This window comes from Oncorhynchus masou, chromosome 5 (genome assembly GCF_036934945.1).
Source record: "Oncorhynchus masou masou isolate Uvic2021 chromosome 5, UVic_Omas_1.1, whole genome shotgun sequence".
Classification (NCBI taxonomy): Eukaryota; Metazoa; Chordata; class Actinopteri; order Salmoniformes; family Salmonidae; genus Oncorhynchus; species Oncorhynchus masou.
The window spans coordinates 60,295,495-60,316,399 of NC_088216.1; the positions used below are offsets into that span (position 1 = coordinate 60,295,495).

At 43.3% G+C, this 20,905-nt stretch overlaps 1 pseudogene; it reads right to left on the reverse strand.

Annotated features, from left to right (window-relative positions):
- Positions 1–720: 720 nt before the first annotated feature.
- On the reverse strand, positions 721–20,881 carry LOC135540014 (tripartite motif-containing protein 16-like protein; annotated as a pseudogene).
- Between the last annotated feature and the right edge of the window lie 24 nt (positions 20,882–20,905).

The following is a 20,905-nucleotide window of genomic DNA, read 5'->3' on the forward strand; positions in this document are numbered from 1 at the left end:
CCCTGAGAGGACACACACATTGAGCAGATCAGGACTTGGAGTGGAGACAATAGCATGTCCAGGAATGTTGTTTAGTCTATGGTCCTCGTTTGCACCAAAAATGTTGAGAAGAATCAAAACGTTTTTTAGGCCCAGGGGTAAAGAAAAAACACATTGGGGCAGGCTATCTTCTCTCTCTTTTGGTAGTTCAGTTTGGGAAGACATCATGAACCTTCCTTTTATTTATCAGTAGCCCACCCTGTAGGCAGGCCCCTGTCTGCATTCCAAAGTGCCACTCCTTCTGACAGTTAGGGGTACAGCCACATTTTTGCCTATTACCAAGTTTCTATTCAACTTGATTTGATTTCAAAATAAGTAGGACATCCAAACACAAATCTGTGGCAAAGAACAACCTTTCGAAGACAGTTAAGGAAATTTTTCCATCAGTGAACAACCCCTGTCACTTTCACCTTCATTGTAAGCATTAACAGTATATAATAGGAAAATTAATATTTAAATTAAAGTACAAATGGTTGAAAAAACTTTAAGTTACTTGATCTTTAACATTGACTAAACTTTAAATCTTTGAAAAGTGCAAGTGTAAAGCAGTAACTACTGGACAAATCACCCCATCCTCTCATGTCATCCTGCTGTATAAGGGACATGACACTGCCCTCTAGTGTGAAATAGTCAGAAAAAGTATGTCATAAAAGTTATATAAAACAACACTAGCACTTAATTTGCGTGATTTTATTTTTAGAAAAATTGTATGAAAAATGTACAAATGTTTCAGTAGATATTACAAATACATCAATATTACAAATGTAAAGAGGGTACAAGCTGATTTTAGAGGTTTACAAGCTAATAAAACCAAGATATGATCCCCCAAAAACTAACAGCATTCTAAAGCATTTTAACTGTTATCCAGGATGTATACCATGTATATAGCTTTATTTTGAATTTCTATCCACAGTCTACACTTTCTAGTATATTATTTTCTATATAGGGTTGCAAAAATCTGGTAACTTTCCCAAGATTCCCAGAAATCCTGTTTGGAGGATTGTGGATTTCCTGCTTATTCCCTCCTGATTCTGGGAATTATCCAACCTGGATTTCTGGCAAACAGGGAATTTGGGGAAAGTTACCAGATTTTTGCAACCCGATCTCTATGTCCTAGTTTTACTCTCATGGTTAGAATCTTTCATGCCTCAGATTACATAGTGTGATGCAACTCTCCTCCCCAAGCCAGAACCCTGGGTAGAGGGGTTCAGTGAATGTGAACTTATTGGTTCTGTAGAGTAACTCCATCTTATCTGAGACTTCATAAAATGTTATGGTGCCCTCCTTAAATTTCAGGTAAACCCCTAATCTGCACTGGCTGGGGGTTGCATGGAGTGCAACACCTTCACTGTTGTGGCACACAGAATAGCCTTCAGAACGGTCAAGGCTCCAGGATTGGTCACTGGCCCCAAAAGCGGATGTCTTAGAGACTGATTTTCTGTCTATGCCCCAATAGGCCAGGGCAATCTCAGCCTTGTTCCCCATCACTTCCACCTCTCAGTAGCAGCGCTCAGCTTCAAGCCCCTTCTTGCACAGCACCTGGCGACGGTAGTTAAACCTCTCAGAGTGAGGTTGGACCGGTTCCTTCTGCTTTTTAGCATCCCACCTCACCATTCTGCCGTCCTCTGAGAGGGAGAGGTCCTTGAGGGCAGTGTTGGGGTCCAGGGTAAGCTCACAAGCATCTGAAGGATCAAAGACGATGGTAAAATGAAGTTCATGACCATGTTCATAGAAAGCCAGTATGAGGGTTTAGCGCTCAGGCTAGAATGACAAGCATACGTTTAGGCCTTGATGAAGGCACAAGGCTGAAACTTATGCTCGGTTTCTTTAAAAAACATGTATTAGCACCTTACACTTTCACTTTTTTGTATTCTTTTGAACATGGTCTAAATTAATTATATTATTTTTGCATCTCGGTCTCCTTGGGATATTATTCCTCTCATGGTTTTGAGTGCGAGTACTTTTTGAACTCTACATGATCATGTTCAAACAGCATTATCATGAGGTTGGTTCAGATTTATTTAAAAATAAATGTCTTTATTACTATGTTTCTGTTGTAAAGGTTGAGTGAAGATTAGATGTGTTACACAAAGAACATAGGACTCACACTGTAGAAATTATGTTCTGGTCGTAGGCTCTGGGGTCTGTGCAGCACTGATAACTGTGCAGGTCAGGAGAAAGGCTCAGTTGTGGTTAAAGTTCTTGTTAATTACAAACTCTCATTACTATGGGTCAAGTAAAATGTGACTGATTTTCTGAAACACCGGGGATAACACATAAAAAGAAGGATAAGATTCACCTGGAAGCTGCTCAGGTATGACTCTATGGTCTGGAGACTGGGAACCTCTATTTCCAGCCACTGTTGAGACAGATCATAAAATCCTTTAGAAATGTATTGTATATTTTTCTGTCTGTCTGCCTATGTGTACGTCTGTCTGCGGTATACCTCCCTTCAACTGACCAGTTTGAGACACTGTACTGATTTCCTCCTCAGCGAAAGCCTCCAGTCGATTCCCAAACTCTGAGACAGCACTCCTTATGGCCTCAAAGGGTAGGTGTGGATCCGTTGAGACACTGGACAAGTCAGGGGGTTCTGGGAGGTTAGAGAGAGAGAGGGCAATCTCTTTTTTCATGATAGATAGGGAGATAGAGAGAGAGACTTGAAAATGATAGTCGTCATTATTAGTTGTGAAAATTCACCATGTCATCATGCACACACTTGTGAACCTCAGAACCAGATCCTACATCTATCTACTACAGTCTTTGATCAGTAACAGTGTGTGGGTAAAATCACTGGGGAAGCCATTCTTTGTGTGTGTGCACCTTCGTGCAAGTAGAAAAGCATGTTGACTCAACCTACTTGTAGAGAAAAGCCAAGAGAAAAGCAAGTAGGGAGAATTAAGTAAAACTACAAGTCCAAATCCCTATCTCCATAAATGGCTAATTTATGTAAGGGATTTCACCCCCGTAGTGGACAAAAATGAATGGCAAGTTATTGGCATAGGCCAAACCATGCACACATTGGCCAATACCACCCAAAGCGGCGTTGATTCATGCAAAGTTTACTTCTATTGCCATATGGGTATTGCCAGTTGTAACACTTCAAAAATCCAACAGGTGGCGATTGCACTCCACCATGGTTTTTCATATTGGTATTGGACTCCAAGTCAACATCCAAAAGCCAAATTTTGAAAAAACGAATTTTTGAAAAAACGTATCACCCCTTAAAAAAGTGCTTTCTGGACCGTTTTCGAAATTCTTTCGCTTTTTTTGACAATTACACATGTATAAGAACTGTATGAAAATACTTTTGTCCAATTTTATTAACATAATTTTTTTTAAATTTTTACTTGCGCATATTGCATATGTTTTGTCCATTTGCAATATGATTTCATAGGAAGTCAGAAGTCAAAAGTCAAAAATTCTTAAATTTCATAAAAAACTTCACACACCCCTAAAAAAGTGCTTTCTGGACCGTTTTTCGAAATTTTTCGCATTTTGTGTCAGTTACACACGTATAAGAACTGTATCAACATACTTTAGTCATATTTTATTATCATAATTTTTTATTTTTTTTTTACTTGCGCATATTGCATGTGTTTTGTCCATCTGCAATATGATTTCATAGGAAGTCAGAAGTCAAAAGTCAAAAATTATTAAATTTCATAAAAAACTTCACACACCCCTAAAAAAGTGCTTTCTGGACCGTTTTTCGAAATTTTTCGAATTTTGTGTCAGTTACACACGTATAAGAACTGTATCAACATACTTTAGTCATATTTTATTATTATAATGTTTTTTTTTTTTTGCTTGTGCATAAGGCATATGTTTTGTGGGGGCCAAATGTCATAAGAAATTTGACATGCTCAAAAATCCTTCAGAAATGCAAAATTGACTGGCCTGATGAACTCGGGATGGCCGGGCAGTGATTGTTGTTCCTTTCAATCACTCGTGGTGTTGATTTCATCATGTCCATTTGTTTATGTTTTCTCACTTTTGCAAAGTCACTGTGCATTTGCCATATGGTTAACTGGGCATTCACCATCACCAATTTGTCATGCCATAAAAATCATGCAGGAATGCCAAATTGACTGGCCCGATGAACTCGGGATGGCTGGGCAGTGATTCTGGTACCTCTCCATCGCTCGTTTGGGTTGATTTCAGAATGTCGCTTTTGGTGATGGTACCTCACCGCTTAAACATATTGCTAATGGACAAGAGTCACCTGCAAGTCACCGTCCATCAGTCAATTTGATATCATTCAAAGCTAACTATTGGAGGCACTGTCAGTCTCTACGCACCCCAATGATACGTCCCTCCATCCATGTTGTGTATCTGTGTGATTTAGTTTTCCTTTGAATTTTTATGGGAAAAATGACTGATTTACAGTTCATGGGGGTTGCCTAATCATATATATGAAGTTTTGGAAAGATCTGATATTTTTAACACCTCCAAACAGCCCATGAGACACCAATTATGGCACTTCCGGTTGGCACAGGAAGCTGTAACTCAACATACATCCTCATTGGGGTATTCCATTAGAGAATCCTGAGTTTTAAGTCTTTACCATGAAAACTGACTGATTTACACAGGGTTCAATGCACTATGTCCATCAAATTGCAGGCAGTGTATGGGTATACACTTTTAGGGCGATTTGGACCACTTCCGGTTGGTCCAGGAAGCTTAGAATCGACACAGGTAGACCTTATAGTGGTCTGATGGACTGGTACCAAAGACAGGTTCATACAACATTCATAACTCATATAGACTCCAGGTTGTATTTAGTGGAGCAGCCAATATATTCCTATGGGGAGAGAAGTCAATGAACACTGTTTTTATGTAAACATCTTCTTTTGACTGTGAAGGGTTAATGTCACACGGTCAAGGATAGGCTTGGACAGATCAGGAGGACCTTAGGAACAGTCCTGTGGTTGAATTGTCTTTCTAAACCTAACGGTTCCGCCGCTGTCACCCAAAATGGTGAAGGCTTCATATTGGGCCTATTTTTCTCATGGTCGCCGCGCTCAGACCGAGCGAGCTACGGTCAAGCGGGGCACCTCGTTGGACTCGGCACAGTCTGGACACTATGGTCATGCCATTATGGTCATGCCTCACTGTTAAAACATATTGCAAATGTTCCTTACTTTTGCAAAGTCACTGAAAATTTGTGCAGGAATGCCAAATTGACTGGCCCGATGAACTCGGGATGGCTTGGCAGTGATTCTGGTACCTCTCCATCACTCGTTAGGGTTGATTTCAGAATGTCCATTTGGTCATGTTTTCTCACTTTTGCAAAGTCACTGTGCATTTGCCATATGGTTAACTGGGCAGTCACCATCACCAATTTGTCATGCCATAAAAATCATGCAGGAATGCCAAATTGACTGGCCCGATGACATAGGGATGTCTGGGCAGTGATACTGGTACCTCTCCATGGCTCGTTTGGGTTGATTTCAGAATGTCGCTTTTGGTGATGGTACCTCACTGTTAAAACATATTGCAAATGTTCCTTACTTTTGCAAAGTCACTGAAAATTTTGCAGGAATGCCAAATTGACTGGCCCGATGACCTCGGGATGGCTGGGCAGTGATACTGGTACCTCTCCATGGCTCGTTTGGGTTGATTTCAGAATGTCGCTTTTGGTGATGGTACCTCACTGTTAAAACATATTGCAAATGTTCCTTACTTTTGCAAAGTCACTGAAAATTTTTGCAGGAATGCCAAATTGACTGGCCCGATGACCTCGGGATGGCTGGGCAGTGATACTGGTACCTCTCCATGGCTCTTTTGGGTTGATTTCAGAATGTCGCTTTTGGTGATGGTACCTCACTGTTAAAACATATTGCAAATGTTCCTTACTTTTGCAAAGTCACTGAAAATTTGTGCAGGAATGCCAAATTGACTGGCCCGATGAACTCGGGATGGCTTGGCAGTGATTCTGGTACCTCTCCATCACTCGTTAGGGTTGATTTCAGAATGTCCATTTGGTCATGTTTTCTCACTTTTGCAAAGTCACTGTGCATTTGCCATATGGTTAACTGGGCAGTCACCATCACCAATTTGTCATGCCATAAAAATCATGCAGGAATGCCAAATTGACTGGCCCGATGACATAGGGATGTCTGGGCAGTGATACTGGTACCTCTCCATCGCTCGTTAGGGTTGATTTCAGAATGTCGCTTTTGGTGATGGTACCTCACTGTTAAAACATATTGCAAATGTTCCTTACTTTTGCAAAGTCACTGAAAATTTTTGCAGGAATGCCAAATTGACTGGCCCGATGACCTCGGGATGGCTGGGCAGTGATAATGGTACCTCTCCATGGCTCGTTTGGGTTGATTTCAGAATGTCGCTTTTGGTGATGGTACCTCACTGTTAAAACATATTGCAAATGTTCCTTACTTTTGCAAAGTCACTGAAAATTTTGCAGGAATGCCAAATTGACTGGCCCGATGACCTCGGGATGGCTGGGCAGTGATACTGGTACCTCTCCATGGCTCGTTTGGGTTGATTTCAGAATGTCGCTTTTGGTGATGGTACCTCACTGTTAAAACATATTGCAAATGTTCCTTACTTTTGCAAAGTCACTGAAAATTTTTGCAGGAATGCCAAATTGACTGGCCCGATGACCTCGGGATGGCTGGGCAGTGATACTGGTACCTCTCCATGGCTCTTTTGGGTTGATTTCAGAATGTCGCTTTTGGTGATGGTACCTCACTGTTAAAACATATTGCAAATGTTCCTTACTTTTGCAAAGTCACTGAAAATTTGTGCAGGAATGCCAAATTGACTGGCCCGATGAACTCGGGATGGCTTGGCAGTGATTCTGGTACCTCTCCATCACTCGTTAGGGTTGATTTCAGAATGTCCATTTGGTCATGTTTTCTCACTTTTGCAAAGTCACTGTGCATTTGCCATATGGTTAACTGGGCAGTCACCATCACCAATTTGTCATGCCATAAAAATCATGCAGGAATGCCAAATTGACTGGCCCGATGACATAGGGATGTCTGGGCAGTGATACTGGTACCTCTCCATCGCTCGTTTGGGTTGATTTCAGAATGTCGCTTTTGGTGATGGTACCTCACTGTTAAAACATATTGCAAATGTTCCTTACTTTTGCAAAGTCACTGAAAATTTTTGCAGGAATGCCAAATTGACTGGCCCGATGACCTCGGGATGGCTGGGCAGTGATACTGGTACCTCTCCATGGCTCGTTTGGGTTGATTTCAGAATGTCGCTTTTGGTGATGGTACCTCACTGTTAAAACATATTGCAAATGTTCCTTACTTTTGCAAAGTCACTGAAAATTTGTGCAGGAATGCCAAATTGACTGGCCCGATGAACTCGGGATGGCTTGGCAGTGATTCTGGTACCTCTCCATCACTCGTTAGGGTTGATTTCAGAATGTCCATTTGGTCATGTTTTCTCACTTTTGCAAAGTCACTGTGCATTTGCCATATGGTTAACTGGGCAGTCACCATCACCAATTTGTCATGCCATAAAAATCATGCAGGAATGCCAAATTGACTGGCCCGATGACCTCGGGATGGCTGGGCAGTGATACTGGTACCTCTCCATGGCTCTTTTGGGTTGATTTCAGAATGTCGCTTTTGGTGATGGTACCTCACCGCTTAAACATATTGCTAATGGACAAGAGTCACCTGCAAGTCACTGTCCATCAGTCAATTTGATATCATTCAAAGCTAACTATTGGAGGCACTGTCAGTCTCTACGCACCCCAATGATACGTCCCTCCATCCATGTTGTGTATCTGTGTGATTTAGTTTTCCTTTGAATTTTTATGGGGAAAAATGACTGATTTACAGTTCATGGGGGTTGCCTAATCATATATATGAAGTTTTGGAAAGATCTGATATTTTTAACCCCTCCAAACAGCCCATGAGACACCAATTATGGCACTTCCGGTTGGCACAGGAAGCTGTAACTCAACATACATCCTCATTGGGCTATTCCATTAGAGAATCCTGAGTTTTAAGTCTTTACCATTAAAACTGACTGATTTACACAGGGTTCAATGCACTATGTCCATCAAATTGCAGGCAGTGTATGGGTATACACTTTTAGGGCGATTTGAACCACTTCCGGTTGGTCCAGGAAGCTTAGAATCGACACAGGTAGACCTTATAGTGGTCTGATGGACTGGTACCAAAGACAGGTTCATACAACATTCATAACCCATATAGACTCCAGGTTGTATTTAGTGGAGCAGCCAATATATTCCTATGGGGAGAGAAGTCAATGAACACTGTTTTTATGTAAACACCTTCTTTTGACTGTGAAGGGTTAATGTCACACGGTCAAGGATAGGCTTGGACAGATCAGGAGGACCTTAGGAACAGTCCTGTGGTTGAATTGTCTTTCTAAACCTAACGGTTCCGCCGCTGTCACCCAAAATCAAATGACGTACTGGTGAAGGCTTCATATTGGGCCTATTTTTCTCATGGTCGCGCGCTCAGACCGAGCGAGCTACGGTCAAGCGGGGCACCTCGTTGGACTCGGCATAGTCTGGACACTATGGTGATGCCATTGTTTGTGTTGATTTCAGAATGTCCATTTGGTCATGTTTTCTCACTTTTGCAAAGTCACTGTGCATTTGCCATATGGTTAACTGGGCAGTCACCATCACCAATTTGTCATGCCATAAAAATCATGTAGGAATGCCAAATTGACTGGCCCGATGACATAGGGATGGCTGGGCAGTTATTCTGGTACCTCTCCATCGCTCGTTTGGGTTGATTTCAGAATGTCGCTTTTGGTGATGGTACCTCACTGTTAAAACATATTGCAAATGTTCCTTACTTTTGCAAAGTCACTAAAAATTTTTGCAGGAATGCCAAATTGACTGGCCCGATGACCTCGGGATGGCTGGGCAGTGATTTTGGTACCTCTCCATCGCTCGTTTGGGTTGATTTCAGAATGTCGCTTTTGGTGATGGTACCTCACTGTTAAAACATATTGCAAATGTTCCTTACTTTTGCAAAGTCACTGAAAATTTGTGCAGGAATGCCAAATTGACTGGCCCGATGACCTCGGGATGTCTGGGCAGTGATTATGGTACCTCTCCATCGCTCGTTAGGGTTGATTCCAGAATGTCCATTTGGTGATTTTTCTCACTCTTTCAAAGTCACTGTGCATTTGCCATATGGTTAACTGGGCAGTCACCATTACCAATTTGTCATGCCATAAAAATCATGCAGGAATGCCAAATTGACTGGCCCGATGACATAGGGATGTCTGGGCAGTGATACTGGTACCTCTCCATCGCTCGTTTGGGTTGATGGCCTCTCCATGGCTCGTTTGGGTTGATTTCAGAATGTCGCTTTTGGTGATGGTACCTCACCGCTTAAACATATTGCTAATGGACAAGAGTCACCTGCAAGTCACCGTCCATCAGTCAATTTGATATCATTCTGACACCAAACTGATACAAACTGACACCAAACCCACTTTTCCCAACTCATTTAGGAGCCAAGTATAACATACTTCAGAGCTGGCCCAAAATTCACAAGGCCTTCGGTACAAAACATTAAAAAACCATAAAACACATAGTTACTTTCTAGCTGCGGGGCCAGTTCGGACATTATGTGTAGTCCTATGTGAGGCGACCCCGAATCCCGAGTTTCGGCTCGATAGGTCATTTGGTGTCCGAGTAAAAGCCTAATTGGTGCTGAAAATCCACTTTTTTCCATGCCTTGCTACGGGGTCCTTGAATGAGCTATCGGACCGAGATGTTGGGTTCTGTCTCTATGGGCCGAGACGGTCACAATGCACCTAGTCTTGTGTCTCTGGGACATTTCTAAATGTCGCCATTTTCGTAATGGTCAAAATGAATTGAAGTCATTGCAAATGTTCGACGCTGTTTCTCGGTCCGAGAACATTCTAGAGCGCCGTAACTCACCACGCACTATCTACCTGAGGTCTAGAACAGGATTCTAAAGTTTCGGAACTCTAGGTCTGACGGTTCTTTTTTAGCTCGAACAAAGCTAACTATTGGAGGCACTGTCAGTCTCTACACACCCCAATACGTCCCTCCATCCAAGTTGTGTATCTGTGTGATTTATTTTTCCTTTGAATTTTTATGGGAAAAATGACTGATTTACAGTTCATGGGGGTTGTCTAATCACACATATGAAGTTTTGGACAGATCTGATTTTTTTAACCCTTCCAAACAGCCCCTGAGACACCAATTATGGCACTTCCGGTTGGCACAGGAAGCTATAAATACACACATGTCTTGACTGACATAGAAACCTAGGGAATCCTGAGTTTTAAGTCTTTAAGTTGAGAATTGACTGATCTACACAGGGTTGAATAATGCAGAGGCCTCGGCACCTTTCGAGGTGATGTACATCCAAATACCTTTTGGGTCAATTTAACCACTTCCGGTTGCTCCAGGAAGCTTAGAATCGACACAGGTAGACCTCATAGTGGTCTGATGGAATGTCATAGAAGACAGGTTCATACAGCATTCATAACCCATAAAGACCCCAGGTTGTATTTAGGGGAGCAGGCAATGTATTCCTATGGGGAGAGAAGTCAATGCACACTGTTTTTTTGTAAACACCTTCTTTTAACTGTGAAAGGTTAATGCCACACAGTCAAGGTTAGGCTTGCACAGATCGGGAGGACCTTAGGAACAGTCCTGTGTTTGAATTGTCCTTCTAAACCTAACGGTTCCGCCGCTGTCACCCAAAATCAAATGACATTGTGGTGCAGGCTTCATTGTGGGCCTATTTTTCTCATGGTCGCTGCGCTCAGACCGAGTGAGCTACGGTCAAGCGGGGCACCTCGTTGGACTCGGCCCTGCCTTGGGATTATGTTTATGCCATTGCCTGCTCTCTGTGTCTTTAAACACCACGCTTTGTCACTCCATCCTTGCTGTGTGTGTGTGAGAGCTTTTCTTTGACATCTGTTGGGAAAAATGACTGATTTACAGTTCATGGGGGTTGTCTAATCACACATATGAAGTTTTGGACAGATCTGATTTTTTTAACCCTTCCAAACAGCCCCTGAGTCACCAATTATGGCACTTCCGGTTGGCACAGGAAGCTATAAATACACACATGTCTTGACTGACATAGAAACCTAGGGAATCCTGAGTTTTAAGTCTTTAAGTTGAGAATTGACTGATCTACACAGGGTTGAATAATGCAGAGGCCTCGGCACCTTTCGAGGTGATGTACATCCAAATACCTTTTGGGTCAATCTAACCACTTCCGGTTGCTCCAGGAAGCTTAGAATCGACACAGGTAGACCTCATAGTGGTCTGATGGAATGTCATAGAAGACAGGTTCATACAGCATTCATAACCCATAAAGACCCCAGGTTGTATTTAGGGGAGCAGGCAATGTATTCCTATGGGGAGAGAAGTCAATGCACACTGTTTTTTTGTAAACACCTTCTTTTAACTGTGAAAGGTTAATGCCACACAGTCAAGGTTAGGCTTGCACAGATCGGGAGGACCTTAGGAACAGTCCTGTGTTTGAATTGTCCTTCTAAACCTAACGGTTCCGCCGCTGTCACCCAAAATCCAATGACATTGTGGTGCAGGCATCATTGTGGGCCTATTTTTCTCATGGTCGCTGCGCTCAGACCGAGCGAGCTACGGTCAAGAGGGGCACCTCGTTGGACTCGGCACGGCCTTGGGATTATGTTTATGCCATTGCCTGCTCTCTGTGTCTTTAAACACCACGCTTTGTCACTCCATCCTTGCTGTGTGTGTGTGTGAGAGCTTTTCTTTGACATCTGTTGGGAAAAATGACTGATTTACAGTTCATGGGGGTTGTCTAATCACACATATGAAGTTTTGGACAGATCTGATTTTTTTAACCCTTCCAAACAGCCCCTGAGTCACCAATTATGGCACTTCCGGTTGGCACAGGAAGCTATAAATACACACATGTCTTGACTGACATAGAAACCTAGGGAATCCTGAGTTTTAAGTCTTTAAGTTGAGAATTGACTGATCTACACAGGGTTGAATAATGCAGAGGCCTCGGCACCTTTCGAGGTGATGTACATCCAAATACCTTTTGGGTCAATTTAACCACTTCCGGTTGCTCCAGGAAGCTTAGAATCGACACAGGTAGACCTCATAGTGGTCTGATGGAATGTCATAGAAGACAGGTTCATACAGCATTCATAACCCATAAAGACCCCAGGTTGTATTTAGGGGAGCAGGCAATGTATTCCTATGGGGAGAGAAGTCAATGCACACTGTTTTTTTGTAAACACCTTCTTTTAACTGTGAAAGGTTAATGCCACACAGTCAAGGTTAGGCTTGCACAGATCGGGAGGACCTTAGGAACAGTCCTGTGTTTGAATTGTCCTTCTAAACCTAACGGTTCCGCCGCTGTCACCCAAAATCAAATGACATTGTGGTGCAGGCTTCATTGTGGGCCTATTTTTCTCATGGTCGCTGCGCTCAGACCGAGTGAGCTACGGTCAAGCGGGGCACCTCGTTGGACTCGGCCCGGCCTTGGGATTATGTTTATGCCATTGCCTGCTCTCTGTGTCTTTAAACACCACGCTTTGTCACTCCATCCTTGCTGTGTGTGTGTGTGAGAGCTTTTCTTTGACATCTGTTGGGAAAAATGACTGATTTACAGTTCATGGGGGTTGTCTAATCACACATATGAAGTTTTGGACAGATCTGATTTTTTTAACCCTTCCAAACAGCCCCTGAGTCACCAATTATGGCACTTCCGGTTGGCACAGGAAGCTATAAATACACACATGTCTTGACTGACATAGAAACCTAGGGAATCCTGAGTTTTAAGTCTTTAAGTTGAGAATTGACTGATCTACACAGGGTTGAATAATGCAGAGGCCTCGGCACCTTTCGAGGTGATGTACATCCAAATACCTTTTGGGTCAATCTAACCACTTCCGGTTGCTCCAGGAAGCTTAGAATCGACACAGGTAGACCTCATAGTGGTCTGATGGAATGTCATAGAAGACAGGTTCATACAGCATTCATAACCCATAAAGACCCCAGGTTGTATTTAGGGGAGCAGGCAATGTATTCCTATGGGGAGAGAAGTCAATGCACACTGTTTTTTTGTAAACACCTTCTTTTAACTGTGAAAGGTTAATGCCACACAGTCAAGGTTAGGCTTGCACAGATCGGGAGGACCTTAGGAACAGTCCTGTGTTTGAATTGTCCTTCTAAACCTAACGGTTCCGCCGCTGTCACCCAAAATCCAATGACATTGTGGTGCAGGCATCATTGTGGGCCTATTTTTCTCATGGTCGCTGCGCTCAGACCGAGCGAGCTACGGTCAAGAGGGGCACCTCGTTGGACTCGGCACGGCCTTGGGATTATGTTTATGCCATTGCCTGCTCTCTGTGTCTTTAAACACCACGCTTTGTCACTCCATCCTTGCTGTGTGTGTGTGTGAGAGCTTTTCTTTGACATCTGTTGGGAAAAATGACTGATTTACAGTTCATGGGGGTTGTCTAATCACACATATGAAGTTTTGGACAGATCTGATTTTTTTAACCCTTCCAAACAGCCCCTGAGTCACCAATTATGGCACTTCCGGTTGGCACAGGAAGCTATAAATACACACATGTCTTGACTGACATAGAAACCTAGGGAATCCTGAGTTTTAAGTCTTTAAGTTGAGAATTGACTGATCTACACAGGGTTGAATAATGCAGAGGCCTCGGCACCTTTCGAGGTGATGTACATCCAAATACCTTTTGGGTCAATCTAACCACTTCCGGTTGCTCCAGGAAGCTTAGAATCGACACAGGTAGACCTCATAGTGGTCTGATGGAATGTCATAGAAGACAGGTTCATACAGCATTCATAACCCATATAGACTCCAGGTTGTATTTAGGGGAGCAGGCAATGTATTCCTATGGGGAGAGAAGTCAATGCACACTGTTTTTTTGTAAACACCTTCTTTTAACTGTGAAAGGTTAATGCCACACAGTCAAGGTTAGGCTTGCACAGATCGGGAGGACCTTAGGAACAGTCCTGTGTTTGAATTGTCCTTCTAAACCTAACGGTTCCGCCGCTGTCACCCAAAATCCAATGACATTGTGGTGCAGGCATCATTGTGGGCCTATTTTTCTCATGGTCGCTGCGCTCAGACCGAGCGAGCTACGGTCAAGAGGGGCACCTCGTTGGACTCGGCACGGCCTTGGGATTATGTTTATGCCATTGCCTGCTCTCTGTGTCTTTAAACACCACGCTTTGTCACTCCATCCTTGCTGTGTGTGTGTGTGAGAGCTTTTCTTTGACATCTGTTGGGAAAAATGACTGATTTACAGTTCATGGGGGTTGTCTAATCACACATATGAAGTTTTGGACAGATCTGATATTTTTAACCCCTCCAAACAGCCCATGAGACACCAATTATGGCACTTCCGGTTGGCACAGGAAGCTGTAACTCAACATACATCCTCATTGGGCTATTCCATTAGAGAATCCTGAGTTTTAAGTCTTTACCATGAAAACTGACTGATTTACACAGGGTTCAATGCACTATGTCCATCAAATTGCAGGCAGTGTATGGGTATACACTTTTAGGGCGATTTGAACCACTTCCGGTTGGTCCAGGAAGCTTAGAATCGACACAGGTAGACCTTATAGTGGTCTGATGGACTGGTACCAAAGACAGGTTCATACAACATTCATAACCCATATAGACTCCAGGTTGTATTTAGTGGAGCAGCCAATATATTCCTATGGGGAGAGAAGTCAATGAACACTGTTTTTATGTAAACACCTTCTTTTGACTGTGAAGGGTTAATGTCACACGGTCAAGGATAGGCTTGGACAGATCAGGAGGACCTTAGGAACAGTCCTGTGGTTGAATTGTCTTTCTAAACCTAACGGTTCCGCCGCTGTCACCCAAAATCAAATGACGTACTGGTGAAGGCTTCATATTGGGCCTATTTTTCTCATGGTCGCCGCGCTCAGACCGAGCGAGCTACGGTCAAGCGGGGCACCTCGTTGGACTCGGCACAGTCTGGACACTATGGTCATGCCATTGTTTGTGTTGATTTCAGAATGTCCATTTGGTCATGTTTTCTCACTTTTGCAAAGTCACTGTGCATTTGCCATATGATTAACTGGGCAGTCACCATCACCAATTTGTCATGCCATAAAAATCATGCAGGAATGCCAAATTGACTGGCCCGATGACCTCAGGATGGCTGGGCAGTGATTTTGGTACCTCTCCATCGCTCGTTTGGGTTGATTTCAGAATGTCGCTTTTGGTGATGGTACCTCACTGTTAAAACATATTGCAAATGTTCCTTACTTTTGCAAAGTCACTGAAAAATTTTGCAGGAATGCCAAATTGACTGGCCCGATGACCTCGGGATGGCTGGGCAGTGATACTGGTACCTCTCCATGGCTCGTTTGGGTTGATTTCAGAATGTCGCTTTTGGTGATGGTAACTCACCGCTTAAACATATTGCAAATGTTCCTTACTTTTGCAAAGTCACAAAAAATTCTTGCAGGAATGCCAAATTGACTGGCCCGATGACCTCGGGATGGCTGGGCAGTGATACTGGTACCTCTCCATCGCTCGTTTGGGTTGATTTCAGAATGTCCATTTGGTGATTTTTCTCACTCTTTCAAAGTCACTGTGCATTTGCCATATGGTTAACTGGGCAGTCACCATCACCAATTTGTCATGCTATAAAAATCATGCAGGAATGCCAAATTGACTGGCCCGATGACATAGGGATGTCTGGGCAGTGATACTGGTACCTCTCCATGGCTCGTTTGGGTTGATTTCAGAATGTCGCTTTTGGTGATGGTACCTCACTGTTAAAACATATTGCAAATGTTCCTTACTTTTGCAAAGTCACTGAAAATTTTTGCAGGAATGCCAAATTGACTGGCCCGATGAACTCGGGATGGCTTGGCAGTGATTCTGGTACCTCTCCATCACTCGTTAGGGTTGATTTCCAGAATGTCCATTTGGTCATGTTTTCTCACTCTTTCAAAGTCACTGTGCATTTGCCATATGGTTAACTGGGCAGTCACCATCACCAATTTGTCATGCCATAAAAATCATGCAGGAATGCCAAATTGACTGGCCCGATGACATAGGGATGTCTGGGCAGTGATACTGGTACCTCTCCATCGCTCGTTTGGGTTGATTTCAGAATGTCGCTTTTGGTGATGGTACCTCACCGCTTAAACATATTGCTAATGGACAAGAGTCACCTGCAAGTCACCGTCCATCAGTCAATTTGATATCATTCTGACACCAAACTGATACAAACTGACACCAAACCCACTTTTCCCAACTCATTTAGGAGCCAAGTATAACATACTTCAGAGCTGGCCCAAAATTCACAAGGCCTTCGGTACAAAACATTAAAAAACCATAAAACACATAGTTACTTTCTAGCTGCGGGGCCAGTTCGGACATTATGTGTAGTCCTATGTGAGGCGACCCCGAATCCCGAGTTTCGGCTCGATAGGTCATTTGGTGTCCGAGTAAAAGCCTAATTGGTGCTGAAAATCCACTTTTTTCCATGCCTTGCTACGGGGTCCTTGAATGAGCTATCGGACCGAGATGTTGGGTTCTGTCTCTATGGGCCGAGACGGTCACAATGCACCTAGTCTTGTGTCTCTGGGACATTTCTAAATGTCGCCATTTTCGTAATGGTCAAAATGAATTGAAGTCATTGCAAATGTTCGACGCTGTTTCTCGGTCCGAGAACCTCCTAGAGCGCCGTAACTCACCACGCACTATCTACCTGAGGTCTAGAACAGGATTCTAAAGTTTCGGAACTCTAGGTCTGACGGTTCTTTTTTAGCTCGAACAAAGCTAACTATTGGAGGCACTGTCAGTCTCTACACACCCCAATACGTCCCTCCATCCAAGTTGTGTATCTGTGTGATTTATTTTTCCTTTGAATTTTTATGGGAAAAATGACTGATTTACAGTTCATGGGGGTTGTCTAATCACACATATGAAGTTTTGGACAGATCTGATTTTTTTAACCCTTCCAAACAGCCCCTGAGTCACCAATTATGGCACTTCCGGTTGGCACAGGAAGCTATAAATACACACATGTCTTGACTGACATAGAAACCTAGGGAATCCTGAGTTTTAAGTCTTTAAGTTGAGAATTGACTGATCTACACAGGGTTGAATAATGCAGAGGCCTCGGCACCTTTCGAGGTGATGTACATCCAAATACCTTTTGGGTCAATCTAACCACTTCCGGTTGCTCCAGGAAGCTTAGAATCGACACAGGTAGACCTCATAGTGGTCTGATGGAATGTCATAGAAGACAGGTTCATACAGCATTCATAACCCATAAAGACCCCAGGTTGTATTTAGGGGAGCAGGCAATGTATTCCTATGGGGAGAGAAGTCAATGCACACTGTTTTTTTGTAAACACCTTCTTTTAACTGTGAAAGGTTAATGCCACACAGTCAAGGTTAGGCTTGCACAGATCGGGAGGACCTTAGGAACAGTCCTGTGTTTGAATTGTCCTTCTAAACCTAACGGTTCCGCCGCTGTCACCCAAAATCAAATGACATTGTGGTGCAGGCTTCATTGTGGGCCTATTTTTCTCATGGTCGCTGCGCTCAGACCGAGTGAGCTACGGTCAAGCGGGACACATCGTTGGACTCGGCACGGCCTTGGGATTATGTTTATGCCATTGCCTGCTCTCTGTGTCTTTAAACACCACGCTTTGTCACTCCATCCTTGCTGTGTGTGTGTGTGTGAGAGCTTTTCTTTGACATCTGTTGGGAAAAATGACTGATTTACAGTTCATGGGGGTTGTCTAATCACACATATGAAGTTTTGGACAGATCTGATTTTTTTAACCCTTCCAAACAGCCCCTGAGACACCAATTATGGCACTTCCGGTTGGCACAGGAAGCTATAAATAAACTCATATCCTCATTGGGGTATGCCTTTACAGAATCCTGAGTTTTAAGTCTTTACGTTAAGAACTGAGTTATTTACGGAGGGTTTAGTGAGTGTGTGTTATTTCAGAAAATCATAGAAAATCACAGAAATGTCGCAGAGCTCCGCAGCACATTTTAAAAATACTCGTATGAACACCCTGCAACTGGATCTGTAACCGTTGAAAAAAAAAAAAAACAAAAAAATAAAAAAAAAAAAAAAACACCTATATCTGAACATCACGATCTGGTCAACGTACGATTTCTCGTAAATGACGATAGATAAATGGCCGATTTTTTTTTTATTGACACCGGAGGCTCCTTGACTTTGACGTGAAGTGAAAAAATCTTTTCTCTATTTTCATTTTGGACCTTTAATCCCAGAAATATGGCCATAACTCAAAAACCGTTGAGGCCTAGACGCCATCTTGTTCGGGGCCATCTTCCCATAATGCCAAACCTACGCTCACCAAGTTTCGGCTTCGAAATATTTTCGGTTTCCGAGATATGGCACGTCGTGATTCGTGATGTTTTGTCCAATAGCAATATGATTGCTTATGCCCTCTTGTGGGATATTCCGGCATTGCGCAAAAATGGGCTAAAATTTGTTTATTTTATTAAACGAAAACCGAATGTCCGACAAAGTTCATTTGATGACTTCCCGGTAGGTCTGGCCCTACCGCTCGGCCCGACGCCGTCCCCGAATTTCTAAAATGTTTTCGGACGTCTAGTAAGGGACCGTACAGTTCCAATAGGGACTTTCTCACTAACTATACGGTGATTGTCGAAATGTTCCCTTAAGGTATGAAAGGGCCAATCAATTTGATAGCTAGCTAGGTTCCCTTGACACTTTTTTTTGTGTGTGCCAGGACCATTCACAGTTGAGCTCAGTGCTGATTGGCTAGTGGACCAGACAGCGTCAGATAGTAGGATCAGATAAAGACACAGAGGGGCGCTGTTTCGCTCGCTCGGATGCTTTCTCCTGTGAGATACATTCAGCCTCTGGCGAATTGAAGGAACGTTATGAAACACAGAGATGAAAGAAAATAATTTATGTTTTTTTTTATTGGTCAATTTCTTTTAGGAAGCCTGGCTTACCTTGGCATCCATGAATACACACCACTGCCTGTGATACAACTAACCATACCTGGAGGAAGTGGATATCATCATCTGTCTGTGAGAGCTGCCCCAGCTCAGCGTCTCTCCTCTTCAGGGCAGCCATGTCTTTCTCCATGCTGCACAGGGAGCTCTCAGCCTGAGCCGCTGCAGCTGTCTCTGGGCCAAGATCAACTCTCACTGTGGAGTAGTGCTTCTGGAGGGAGTCGATCAGCCCAGAGAGGACGCCCTCGCAGTGCTTCTCAGTAGCCCTACCACCTTCCTGTTACACATACAGTCAGGGACAGACTTCGTGATTTACGTTTGTTTTTAATTTCAGGACGTTTTTAAATAGGTCATATAAAGTTAACACATTGGCATTACATATTTGTAAGTCGCTCTGGATAAGAGCGTCTGCTAAATGACGTAAATGTAAATGTATATCAGCCTCAAGGCCTTCGTCAGAGCCTTTGGGAGTGTTTTTAATTTGCACCCTTATGTTGACATTACTCCAACCCCTTTCAGTGCATTGAATGGATGTAGGTGAAGCAATGTCTGACGAAGAACTTGTAGGCCGATACGTAAAGCTAAATAAAGAACAGTAACACTAGCAAGAGCAGCATGCAGAATTCTCCTTTTTTCCTCTCATGTTATTCAAATGTAACCATACACCTGCATCAAAAGACACTGTAGCTCAAATGTGCCTTTAGAATTTTGAAACACATTGGGCATTAAAATCTGTCAGTGTGGGCCACCTGGGGCAGTACACACCCATGAGTTAGGAAGGAGACTGTGGCCTTGCTGCTATGTTACTATTATAGTTGGGTTTGTCCAGAGACCATTGTAAATAACTATATTTACTTCCTTGTCTGATCTACTGTATACCCACCTTAACCCTCTTTATGTTCTCTCTTAGGTCCTTCTGCTCCTGTTCCCTCATTTTGATCCTCTGCTTGGATTCCTTCTTAATGTCCTGGAGCTGTTCCTGTGGAGGGCAAATTTATCTGCAGATTAAATATTTACAAGGTCAAACCAATAATAACCTCATAAATCTTGGAATGCACACGGTAATGAAGTGCTATCTACGTACTTATTTGAATTGAATCACTAAGGGATCAAGTGAGAATTATACACATAACCTTTGGGATACTCCAAGCGCCAGATTTGAGATAAAGGTCAGTACCTGCTTCCTTTTCCGTCCCTCTTTCGCCAACAAATTGTTATGTGCTTTATGCTCAACCAGAGCGCATAGAGGGCAGATGCATTGATCATCATCACAGCAGTAAATCTCCAACAGTCTGCCATGTATAGGACATACTCTGCTCTTCGGTACCTCTGAGACTCTAGTGGTTTTGGGTATCTTCGAGGGTCTGGCCCAACCCAGAACATGACTGGGCGAAGGGCCTGCCTCCTGACCGTCTTCAACAGGTCTGCGCTTACCTCCAGCACCCACATTATTTCCACACTTGGACTTCTTCATTCCTTCCACCATTTCAGCCAGAACAATGTTCTTGATCAGGATAGGCCTCGGCTGAAAGGAGTCTTGGCATTCAGGGCAGCTGCAGAAACGATCACCCTTTTCTTCATTGTCCCAGAAGTCCTGGATACAGATCATGCAGAAACTGTGTCCACAGGGAATAGCAGCTGGATTACTGAGCACCTCCTGGCAGAGTGGACAGCTGAGGTGGTCCTTCCTGACAGATATGCGAGACACAGCCATATCTGAGAACTATAACATGTTGATCTTTCTTTTCCGCCAGGAAGAGAACAGTTTCAATTCTGTGAAAAGACACGCGTTGTGGTTTCATGGTATGTTTGAGAGCTGAGAGGGAGTGGTGAGTCTGGACTGA